The sequence below is a fragment of the Hibiscus syriacus genome, unplaced genomic scaffold (assembly GCF_006381635.1).
Source record: "Hibiscus syriacus cultivar Baekdansim isolate YM2019G1 unplaced genomic scaffold, ASM638163v2 tig00111783_pilon, whole genome shotgun sequence".
Lineage (NCBI taxonomy): Eukaryota > Viridiplantae > Streptophyta > Magnoliopsida > Malvales > Malvaceae > Hibiscus > Hibiscus syriacus.
The window spans coordinates 4220121-4233817 of NW_024063178.1; positions in this window are offsets into that span (position 1 = coordinate 4220121).

Below are 13697 nucleotides of genomic sequence, written 5' to 3' on the forward strand. Positions count from 1 at the left end.
CGCCGATTCACGATGAAAGGTTTAAGGGGTTTTGTTCATTGGTTGTCAACGAACACGATGGTGGTTTTGGTTCGTCAAACGGTGGCCGAACAGTGAATAGATCGGAGCTCAAAGGAGGGTTGAGGGGAAGAGAAAATGGGAACAATTCTGCAAAAATATACGGAGGGAGAGGCTTATAATTCTCTCCAAAAGAAAAATGTCTAAATCATGAGTTTAGTCACTCATTTTCCTGCACTTTATAAAATGGTATTCTAACTTTGTAATTTTACACTTTAATCCCCAATTTCTTCCAAAATACCACTTTAAATCCAATACTTTATAATTTCTAAAATTTAGCCCCTAAATTGGGGTGTTACAATTCTTCCCTCCTTAAAATAATTTTGTTCTCGAAATTCATTCATGTCACAGAATTGCATAAATGAAACTTACATCAGTTCTTTCATATATTTAAGTAGCTTTTACAGAAGAACCGATACTCTATTAATCCTTAACTAGCTGAGTATACATTTTCTTCAGAACTCTCCCTCATTCCAATAAAATAATCAGAACATAATTGTCCTTGTGGAATCAATTCAGGCTTGGTTACGAGAATAGGCTCACAGAGCGGTAACATATCCCAATATCATTTATAGAGTCGGGTAAGAATTTCTCATATGAGTAACTCTCACATGGTTCGTGAGTTACTTTACATAATTCAAATAGACATTATTGGTATTCCTTTATGGAAAGGTATAACCTTACCGGATAAAAACTTAGGTTTGCTCGTTACAGATATGGACTCAACCTTGGGGTTCCAGCTCAGAGAAGTACGATTGTAGTCTAGGGATAAGTACTGATCATACATCTTTTGACATTCGCCCGCCGGTCTATCATGAAAATTTTGACTCAAATCAAAGCTCTGATACCACTAAATATAACCCCCTCAGACCGATACGGGTAACCAAATCCGATCTAAGGTGTCATATTAGGGTCACCGGAGCGACCCATTGTGAAAATCTCAGAAAATTTAAAACTTGTATTAAAACCTATAACTCATAAAATAATTTATCAGTATGCCGAAATAAAATAGATTTTCAGACTCGTATATAAAATAAAATATATTTACATGCCCCCTCATCACATGTATCATACTCTGCAAGCAACGCCAGAAAAACTCCCTTACTGATGTTGATAGCTGCACTGGTAAAATTCTTTTAACCTGCAATGGTGAGTAATAGAGTGAGCTTCGGAAAGCTCAGTAATACAGAACTACCAGGTGATGCTACATGACATGTAGATAAATGAAAAGTCATATAATTTCCTTATTGAATCAGACATATTCCGATTTTCGGAATAATATGGGGTTCCACTGGTAGTTCATCAAGTAGAAGCTATGAAGATCTTAGGTCATAGGAAACTTTTATAGAATGACATTTTTAGGAGATCGAATAGGATGTCTAGTGTGTTCCACTCAAAACTAGTGAAAATATATAAATCTTTTAAAACCATAGTTGAACCCCTAACAAAACTCCATTATGCAGTTCCCTAAAACTACGTCAGTAGGGCTTACCCTAAGCACATAGCAAAAAGGGAGCCAACTTAAGGATATACCATGGGGCCTATGGTCCTACCCAAGGATATCCTTAGATCTGTAGGGTTACCCTAAGCACACAATAAAGAGAACCAACCTAAGTATATACATTGGGGCCTATGGGCCTATGGGCCTACCCAAGGATATTCTTAGATCCGTAGGGTTACCTTAAGCACACATCAAAGGGAACCAACCTAAGGATATTCCTTAGGGCCTATGGGCCTACCCAAGGGTATCCTTAGGTCCGTAAGGTCTTACCAGCTGGATCAGAGCAGTGCCTTCATACTTCAGAATCCTATCTACATAAAAATCCAGTAGAAATCAGTTTAGCCGTAAATCGTAATACCTGGATCGTGATCCAGTAATATGTCATAACCGGGATAATGAAATAAATCTTATGACCAATTTCCACCTGTGCACCATAAGTAGTCAAACGATTAACCTGAGTGAGTACCTTGGGGCCCAAGGATCACCTTATGTCCGTAAGAAATTTCCAGCTTGATCAGAGCTGTACCTCTAGTCTACCCATATAATATACCAATAAAAGGGTTCGATTATAACTAGTGAATCATAAAACCATAGTTCATAAATTAGTAGTTTTCATGATTTCATAAATTAGGAAAAATTCATATTTTTGGTGAAAACCATAATCGGATATCATATACCATGTTGTCATGGTTATAAACCAGTAAATCAATACTTTCATTAAAACTCATTTTAAAACATATAAAACCGTCATGTAGTACATGTGGAACATACTAGAGAATCCGAGTATTTTTTCAGAGTCGCTATATAGTTATCAGTATGTATAAAATGGAATTTTTGTAATTTGATTGAATTACAGGAATGAGATCCTATTGGAGAGAATTGATTACTAACCGATCTAATCAGACATTTAAGGTTGATACTTTAGAATCCCATTATGTTTTCATGTGCATCAGGAAAGTGTTCAATAATGCGCGGAGTGATTTGTGTTGTTAAAGGAGAAATGAAGATTCAGGACATTTACAATCCATGTTGATCGATCAGGTTATCGAACAATTTGAACTAAATAACTCTTAGAACTAATGCATGTCGACCCATCAAATTGTTTCCTTTCCAGGGTACTCACTCCTTAATACTAATAATTATTTTCCTTAAATCATCTTCATAATCATCGCTGAATAGATCTTCCAATGGTCTTTATTTCATTTTCACGTTTCAACGATATCAGTAAATACTAACGTAATTGATTTGTGGTTTATGACCTATAAGGAGAATTCAACATGTAAGTTCAACAATATTTCCAGACTCATCCAAATCACTAATTTAATCCTCAGTCATTGAGGTTACTTATTTTATTTAGCAATCAAGTCTATCCAGGTTACTTTAGAGTTTTCTAGACAAATCCAGACATTTCTAAATTTCGGATACCTATTGTACTTCTATTCAGTTCAATTTAGTCATTATGGTATTCTTGGTTGATTTGTCTCACGCATATCCACTTCTTAGTACCGAATGCGCTCTACAGTTGAGCTGAGCTAAGTGCTTCCAGAATTATCATCGATCCAAACTTGAGAAGACGAACAAGCATTCAAGTGATATATATGCCATTCAAGTATTGACATAGCATTAAGGTTGATCTACTCACTTAAGTTATGTTCCATAACTTTTAAGGGTAGTGCAACACCCATGTTTATTTGTATTCCTTAATTAATCCAAGACATTTACTTAGTCTAAGCCATAAGGGTATTTTGGTCATTTGGTAGTCAGTTTTATTCCATTCATTTCAGAGCTCAAGGATATCAAATCATTCTTGAGCTTGGTGATATTCTTGGGTAATTTATATTCTAGGGGTATTTTGGTTATTTTACAGATCCAGTGTATTACAATCATTTCCTTCCATTCGATCTTATTATCGAATTCAAAATTATCATTTGTTTTAGTCATTTCAAACAATTTTGTCAAAAGAGCACCATCGATAAATTATTCTTCATTTATTTACTCATAACTCAGAGATTTACGAATTATCAGGAATTTTTTGTATAAACATTTAACTTAACGGTGTAACCAGTAATTCATCGATTTAGGCATGACTTCATAAGTACTTTTCCATTTAGGGTTAATTTGGGCTATTTTTCCCTTTCAAGGGTAATTTCATAATTTCTTAATCATATAATTTCGGTATTAAAACTCTTAACCAAGATAATTATAATTTAGAGATTCTAGGGTTAATCGCTTTTTCGGATAATCTCTAAACTTTAAATCATTCCCTATCAAACTTTTAATATATTGTACAAGCCATCTGGGGTTTAGAAATCAGTTAACTATATTTTCTAAGCAAAAACTAGTATTTTCTATACACATCAGTAGTTTTATCAGATCAATATGTTTTTACAAACTTCTTATCCAACTTCCAGGGTCAATTTTTGTCTTTTTAACACACAAGGGTATTTTCATAATTTTACCTAATCGAAGTATTCTCATCCAAGTACCTTAGGCATTTAACCTTTAATGACATAAATTATAATTTACATAACCAGACTAATTCATTTATCACTTAATCATAAAACTTGTAGTTTAATTCCAATTATCCTCCAATTTCTTATATTAGTCATCTGAACCATATTCAGTTACCAAATTTTTACCGTATTCAGATCGAGTGTAGAAATTAAGTAACTACACAAATGAGACCAAACATTCTCTTATTCATGCATTTACCAATATCAACATGTCCCATAAAGCATAAAGAGGTAGTAAAGTATTACCTCAATTTTTGTGCCATACTGATCGACCATTTAAACTCTATTTGAACGCCCTTGATCTTGAAATCAACTTCCAATAACTCCTTGGGATACATATCAACATAAATTTCATTAAAAAAACGGAGCTTAATTGCGAAAAACGGATCGAATCGTGAGATTAATCAGTCAAAAACAACTTATTGGGTTTGAATTTGACGAAACGGACTTCAGATTCGGATTCAGGACGTCAAAATTTTGACTTTTTGGTCAAAGTCAACGGTCAACGGTCGGTAAACGAGCGGTCAACGGTCAAAGGGTCGGGTCAACGGTCGGGTCAAACCGGGTCAAACGGGTTAACGGTTGGGTCAAACGGGTCGGGTCAAATCGGGTCAACTTCCTCGACTATTTTCGAACAGTACTACGATGTCCGAAAAATTCCCGAAAATTTTCTAAAAATTATTTTATGTCATTTTGAGTCACTTACTATGCTCCGTTCGTAATTTTGAACGGCGAAGGGCTCGTTTTTGATATGTCGAAAACTTTGACTTCCTCACCCCACTCGCGTCGGCGACGATGGAGACACGGAGGACATCGGTGGACTCGGAACAATGCAAGGAACCCGATGGTGCGGGAGGTGTCAAAAACGGTTGGTCGGATCGACGTGAATCGACGGAAAACCAACGTATATTGAGTTAAAACCGATGATACTTCCGATTAAAATTTACGATGAACGACGCCTATTAACGATGAAAGGTTTGAGGGGTTTTGTTCATCGATTTTCAACGAACACGATGGTGGTTTTGATTCGTCAAACGGTGGCCGGACGGTGAATAGATCGGAGCTCAAAGGAGGGTTGAGGGGAAGAGAAAATGGGAACAATTCTGCATAAATATACGAAGGGAGAGGCTTATAATTCTCTCCAAAAGAAAAATGGCTAAATCATGAGTTTGGTCACTCAATTTCCTGCACTTTATAAAATGGTATTCTAACTTTGTAATTTTACACTTTAATCCCCAATTTCTTCAAAAATACCACTTTAAATTCAATACTTTATAATTTCTAAAATTTAGCCCCTAAATTGGGGTGTTACAATTCTCCCCTCCTTAAAAAAATTTCGTTCTCGAAATTCATTCATGTCACAGAATTGCATAAATGAAACTTCCATTAGTTCTTTCATATATTTCAGTAGCTTTTACAGAAGTATTGATACTCTATTAATCCTTAACTAGCTGAGTATACATTTTCTTCAAAACTCTCCCTCATTCCAATAAAATAATCAGAACATAATTATCCTTGTGGAATCAATTCAGCCTTGGTTAAGAGAATAGGCTCACAGAGCGGTAACATATCCCAATATCATTTATGGAGTCGGGGTAAGAATTTCTCAGATGAGTAACTCTTACATGGTTAGTGAGGTACTTTACAGAATTCAAATAGACGTTATTGGTATTCCTTTATGCAAATATAGAGCATTACCGGAAAAAAAACTTAGGTTTGCTCGTTACAGATAGGGACTCAATCTTGGGGTTCCAGCTCAGAGAAGTACGATTGTAGACTAGGGGCATGTACTGATCAGACATCTTTTGATATTCGCCCGTCGGTTTATCATGAAAATTTTGACTTAAACTAAAGCTCTGATACCACTAAATGTAACCCCCTCAGACTGATGCAGGTAACCCGATCCGATCTAAGGTGTCACATTAGGGTCATCAGAGCGAGCCACTATAAAAATCTCAGAAAATTTAAAACTTTTATTAAAACCTGTAACTCGTAAAATAATTTTCTAGTATGCCGAAATAAAACAGATTTTCAGACTCGTATATAAAATAAAATGCAATTACATGCCCCTAATCACATGTACCATACTCTGCAAGTAACGCCAGAAAAACTCTCTTACTGACGTTGATAATTGCTTTGGTAAAATTTGTTTAACCTGCAATGGTGAGTAATAGAGTGAGCTTCGGAAAGCTCAGTAATACAGAACTACCAGGTGATGCTACATGATATGTAGATAAATGGAAAGTCATATAATTTCCTTATTGAATCAGACATATACCGGTTTTCGGAATAATCTAGGGTTCCACTGATAGTTCATCAAGTAGAAGCTATGAACATCTTAGATCATAGGAAGCATTCATAGAATGACATTTTCAGGAGATCAAATAGGATGTCTAGTGTGTTACACTCAAAACCAGTGGAAATATATAAATCTTTTAAAACTATAGTTGAACCCCCAACCAAACTCCATTATGCAGTTCCCCAGAACTATGTCCGTAGGGCTTATCCTAAGCACATAGCAAAAAGGGATCCAACCTAAGGATATACCTTGGGACCTATGGGCCTACCAAAGGATATCCTTAGATCCATATGGTTACCCTAAGCATACAACAAATGGAACCAACCTAAGCATATACCTTGGGGCCTATGGGCCTACCCAAGGATATCCTTAGATCTGTAGGGTTACCTTAAGCACATAGCAAATGAAACCAACCTAAGGATATGCCTTGGGGCCTATGGGCATACCCAAGGGTATCCTTAGGTCCGTAAGGTCTTACCGGCTGTATCAGAGTAGTGCCTTCATACTTCAGAATCCTATCCATATAAAAATCCAGAAAAAATCAATTTAGCCGTAAATCGTAATACCTTGATCGTGATCCAGTAATATGTCATAACCGTGATAATAAAATAAATCATATAACCAATTTCCACCTGTACACCATAAGTAGTCAAATGAATAACCCGAGGGAGTACCTTAGGGCCCAAGGATCGCCTTAGGTCCATAAGAAATTTCCAGCTTGATTAGAGTTGTACCTTTAGTCTACCCATATAATATCCCAATAAAATGGTTCGATTATAACCAGTGAATCATAAAACCATAGTTCATAAATTAGTAGTTTTCATGATTTCATAAATTAGGAAAAATTCATATTTTTAGTGAAAACCATAATCGGATATCATATACATAAACTAGTCAATCAATACTTTCGTTAAAACTCATTTTAAAACATATAAAACCGTCATATAGTACATATGGAACATACTAGAGAATCTGAGTATTTTCAGAGGCACTATATAGTTATCAATATGGATAACATGATTTTTTTTAATTTGATCGGATTAAAGGAACAAGGTCCTATTAGAGAGAATCGATTACTAACCGATCTAATCAGACATTTATGGTTGATACTTTAGAACCCTACTATTTTTCCATGTGCATCAGGAAAGTGTTCAATAATGCGCGGAGTGATTTGTGTTGTTAAAGAAGAAATGAAGATTCATGACATTTACAATCCATGTTGATCGATCGGGTTATCGAATAATTTGAACTGAACAACTCTTAGAAATAATGCATGTCAACTCGTCAATTTGTATTCTTTCCAGGGTATTCACTCTTTAATACTAACAATTTTTTTCCTTAAATCATCTTCGTAATCATCGCTGAATATATCTTCCAATGGTCTTTATTTCATTTCCACGTTTCAACGATATCAATAAATACTGACGTAATTTATTCGTGGTTCATAACCCATAAGGACATTTCATCATGTAAGTTCAACAACGTTTCCAGACTCATCCAAATCAATTATTTAATCCTCAATCATTGAGGTTACTTATTTCATTTAACAATCAAGTCTATCCTGGTTACTTCAGAGCTTTCCAGAGTAATCCAGACATTTCTAAATTTCGGATACCTATTATACTTTCATTCAGTTTAATTTAGTCATTTTAGAATTCATGGTTGATTTTGTCTCACACATATCCACTTCTTAGTATCGAATGCGCTCTAGAGTTGAGCTGAGCTAAGTACTTCCAGAATTATCATCGATCCAAACTTGAGAAGACGAACATGCATTCAAGTGATATCTATGACATTCAAGTATTGACATAGCCTTAGGGTTGATCTACTCACTTAAGTTGTGTTCCATAACTTTTAAGGGTAGTGCAACACCCATGTTTATTTGGATTCCTTAATTAATTCAAGACATTTACTTAGTTTAGGCCATAAGGGTATTTTGGTCATTTGGTGCTCATTTTTATTCCATTCATTTTAGAGCTCGAGGATATCCAATCATTCCTGAGCTCGGTGATATTCTTGGGTCATTTCTATTCCAGGGGTATTCTGTATTTTACAGATACAGTGTATTACAATTATTTCCTTCCGTCCGATCTTATTATTGAATTCAAACTTATCATTTATTTCATTCATTTCAAATAATTCTGTCAAAAGAGAACCATCGATAAATTATTCTTAATGTATTTACTTATAACTCGGAGATTTACGGATTATTAGGAATTTTTTGTATAAACGTGTAACTTAACGATGTAACTAGTAATTCATCGATTTAGGCATGACTTGATGAGTATATTTTCATTCAGGATCAATTTGGGCTACTTTTCCCTCTCAAGGGTGATTTCGTAATTTCTTAACCATATAATTTCGGTATTAAAAATCTTAACCAAGATAATTATAATTTAGAGATACTAGGGTTAATCGCTTTTTCGGATAATCTCTAAACTTTAAATCATTCATTATCAAACTTCTAATATCTTGTACAAGCCATCTGAGGTTTAGAAATCAGTTAACCAGATTTTTTAAGCAAAAAACTAGTATTTTCTATACAAATCAGTAGTTTCATCAGATCAAAATGTCTTTACAAACTTCTTATCCAACTTCCAGGGTCAATTCTTATCTTTTTACAACACAATGGTATTTTCATAATTTTACCTAATCGAAGTATTCTCATCCAAGTACCTTAGGCATTTAACCTTTTATGACATAAATTATAATTTACATAACCAGACTGATTCATTTATCACTTAATCACAAAACTTGTAGTTTAATTCCAACCGTCCTCCAATTTCCTATATTAGTCATCTGAACCATTTTCAGTTACCGTATTCGGATCGAGTGTAGAAACTAATTAACAACACAAATGAGCCCAAACATTATCTTATTCATGCATTTACTAATATCAACATGTTTCATAAAGCATAAAGAGGTAGTAAAGTATTACCTTGATTTCAGGGCCATACTGATCGACCATTTAAACTCTATTCGAGCATCCTTAATCTTGAAATCAAATTACAATAATTCCTTGGGATACATATCAACAGAAATTTCATTAAAAACAGAGCTTAATTGCGAAAAATGGATCGAATTGGGTGATTAATCAGTCAAAAACAACTTACTAGGTTCGAATTTGATGAAACGTACTTCGGATTCAGATTCGGGTCGTCGAAAAACATAAATTATGACTTTTTCGAAAATTTTGACTTTTTGGTCAAAGTCAACAGTCAAAGTTAACGGTTAACGGGTTGGGTCGGGTCAATGGTGGAGTCAAATCGGGTCAAACAGGTCAAGGGTCGGGTCAAACTGGTCGTGTCAAACCGGGTCATCTGCCCCAACTGTTTTCAAACCTCCCCCATTCGTGGGGGCGGCGCGTGAACAGTACTACGGTGTCCCAAAAATTCCCGAAAAGTTTCTTAAAAATATTTTATGGCATTTTGAGACACTTACCAAGGTCGGTTCACAATTTTGAACAGCAGAGAGCTCGATTTCGAAACGTCAGAAACTTTGACTTCCTCACCCCCTCACGTGCCGGCGACGACGGAAACACGGAGGACACCGGTGAAGTCAGAACGATGCAAGGAACACGATGGTGCGGGAGGTGTAAAAACGGTTGGTCGAATCAACATGAATCGATGGAAAACCAACTGATATTGAGTTATAACCGACGATACTTCCAATTGAAATTTACGACAAACGACGTCGATTCACGATGAAAGGTTTAAGGGGTTTCGTTTATTGGTTGGCAACGAACACGATGGTGGTTTTGGTTCGTCAAACGGTGGTCGGACGGTGAATAGATCGGAGCTCAAATGTGGGTTGAGGGGAAGAGAAAATGGGAACAATTATGCAGAAATATATGGAGGGAGAGGCTTATAATTCTCTCCAAAAGAAAAATGGCTAAATCATGTTTGAGACTGTCCTATTTGAAAATGTTTTTCTCATTTTTCTTGTTTTAGGAGGGAAAAGGGTAAAAATTATATAAAATATTGCTCCTTAATTCATGCTCACAATCGAATCAAATTATAAACATGAGTTCAAAGAAAATCAAAAGAATCAATAGCTCTTTCATGATTTCAGAGTTATAGCTCCTTGACAAATATTCAAATGAATGAGTTGGCTTTAGGTTGGCCTCACATTTTCCAAGGTTCCAGCCATAAAAAATGTCATTTTTTTAATTGCAACGTACATTTTTCTTGGCTTGGATTTTTAATTGGATGCAGTCAAAATGACGCAACTATAATGATCAATTACTAGACCTTCTATTTCGGACCTCTGAAATCTTCCGTTTGTTCAAGCTTTGTAGGCTCCTCTAGGAAAGAAAATGAAGAAATATCGGTCTAAAAATGAAATTCTTGAGTGCTCATGTGAAATTTATTGAGTTAATTGATTGACGGAATCGGCCAAGAGGGGGTGAATTGGCAATTAAAAAGTTGGTGAAAGCTTTTGCAGAAAATTGAAAGAAGTTGCACATCGATTTAGAGTGGTTCGACTTTCTCAACCAAAGTCTACGTCCATTACCTTAGCTATCCACACTAAGGATTTTCCAACAAATTCACTAATTTGTTCTTTCTTCTGAGGCCAAAGAGATAACCTTACAACTCTCTCAAGAATATACCCCAATTCTTGAGAACACTCTTTTCTCAAAGAGAAATATACAAATTTGCAAACTTACAAGGAAAAACCTCACAAGGTAGATTGTTTGCACAATTCTAGAACAAAGAAAAGAACACTCAAAAATGAATACAATTGAGTACAAGTAGTGTTCTTGAAAGAAAAATGAATATTGAATGAAAAATAGGCTTGAATTGCTCAAACAATGAGTTTGATGCTTTCTCTTTGATTCTCTCTTGATTCTAGTTGCTTGTTGTTTCTTGTTGTTGATCAATGGCTTCTACGCTTGTTTAAAAACTCCGTCAATTGATTTTGAATGTTTGGGATGACTAGTGGAGTCAATAAAGCCGTTTAAGTGTGAAAATAATTAATAAAATCAGTTGGGAGCATCAGTGCTTTGATGCATACCCAAGGTGCATCAAGTGTAAAATTCAAATATTTTGACCGTTGGACCCTTAGTGCATCGGTGCACTAAGAGTGCATCGATGCATAAAATGCATTCGATGTTTCAAAATAGCCTGAGTGCATCGATGCATGGCTGGTGCATCGATGCATGGCTGGTGCATCGATGCATCAAATGCATTCGATGTTTTCATAAAACCCTGAGGGCATCGATGCATGGTATGTGCATCGATGCATGAAATGCATTCGATGTTCAATTTATTCCATGGTGCATCGATGTATGGATTGGTGCATCGGTGTATCACTTTGAAAATTTTATTTTAGGATTGATTTTGGTTCAAAATACTTTGTGAAAAGTGTTTTAAAAATATATTAAGTATAAAACTCAATTTTACACATTTAGTAAGGTTTGAAATTGATCTTGAAAGACTTGGAGTAATAATTTGATATTCGAGTAATTAAATCAAATATACTTAGAAAATCATTTGTCAAATCTTAAAATTCATTTATACATAATATGTTATATCGAAACATCAAAATGTTTTCAACAATCTCCCCCTTTTTGATATAACAAAACATTTGTGTAATTTTAAGATTTTCTTTGAAAATAAATTTTGAAAAATTACTCCCCCTTTTTGTTAAATCAAAAAGACTTTAAAACGTTTTAAACAAGGTTTTGAAAAGTATAGCCAATTGATAATAAGTAAATAAGATTAAGCTGCTAAGATCACAATCAAAAGAGAGATTAGCCATTAGTTTCATAATCAATATTCATAATCAAATGTGAAATGGCATAATTGGTCATTTATGTCTAATGATGCAAAAATAAGAAAATTCAACCAAACCAAATATATATATATATTAAGTTCAAAATCCATAAAACATCAAATAAGTTCGAACATCCAACAACCAATAAATTTAAACATCCAAAGCAAACAACCCAGAAACATCAAAATCAATCCAAGTTTTAGAAAACCAAGAAATCATAACAAGGAAACAAATCTACTCCATCGGAGGATCGGGAGGAGGAGGATAATGAGCTCGTACTTCAAGAGTGAGAGCGTCCATACATTCACGCATCTCCCACTGAAACTCAGTAATCTGAGACTCCATGGAAGCAAACCTCAGATCAAACGATTCTAAAAAAAACTGAAAATATGGTGGTGTTTAATCTTCTTGTCGTGCTGGTTCCGGTGTCGGAGGAACATCGTCAGGAATTTCTTCATCAATATCTCGCATGAGTTGCTGAAATTCTGGATCATCGTCCATAGCCGGCGCCGGAGGAGGAGGAGGAGCACGAGAAGAGTTAGGAGCAGCTCGAGAAGAACTAGCTCCCGAAGTTTGCTTAGAGGTTCGAAAGACCCATTGACCAGTTACCTTGTCTTGTTTCCAATCGGCTTTCTTCAACGAGGTTAGATTGATTTGATTTTGTAGAGGGATGTGATTATCAGAGAGACGTTTAGACAGAGTTTGATAAAAAGGTTACCAAGAAGACATCCATAAACTAATGTTTCGACATGTTTTGAAGGAACAATGTTTATGATATCCACTAGCTGACTAAATATAATGTGTGGCAGATTTATTTTGTTCTTATTCTTGATACAGTGCATCCACCATAAATCCCTAGCACGAAGAGTGGAGTACCTACCTCTGGATGGTCTAAACCACCAAGAGATAATCAAATGAAGAAAACGATCGTGATGAGATCGTAGAGTACTAACACTAGTATTTGGAACATAGGGATATTCCACAGTTTCATTCTCATTATATAACCCATCATCATCTAGCCCAAAATGGAAAGCTATAGTCTCGGGGTCAATATTAATATTTTGGCCTAAAAGATAGGATCTAATTGACATAGTCCCACATTGAGTCTCATTTTGAATACATACCACATTAGAGTAGAAAATGCGGACTAACTAATGATAGACAATAGGTTTGAGGTGAAAATTTTTATCAAACTTCCAAGTTTTAAGAATCGAAAGGTATTCAAAGTCAATATCTATCATGGCTTGAAGAGAAGGAATACGCTCTTCCCGGATTCTATAAGATTGGAAAGAATTTATATACCTATGGTACAATTCGTCTCTACGACGTTCAGGCATATTAAAATAGGATCCTATAAGACTAATAGGTGGAGGAGGAACGGGATTAGGAGGTCGGGTTGAACGACTCGATGTAGTCCTAGGACGTTTAGGATTGGACATGGTTAAGGTATTGGAATAAGGAATGAAACCTGCAATTTGAAACACATGTATGCACAATAATCAATCCTAAAACTCAATTGAGTCCTCAATAATTCAAGGTTCTCTAAACTGAA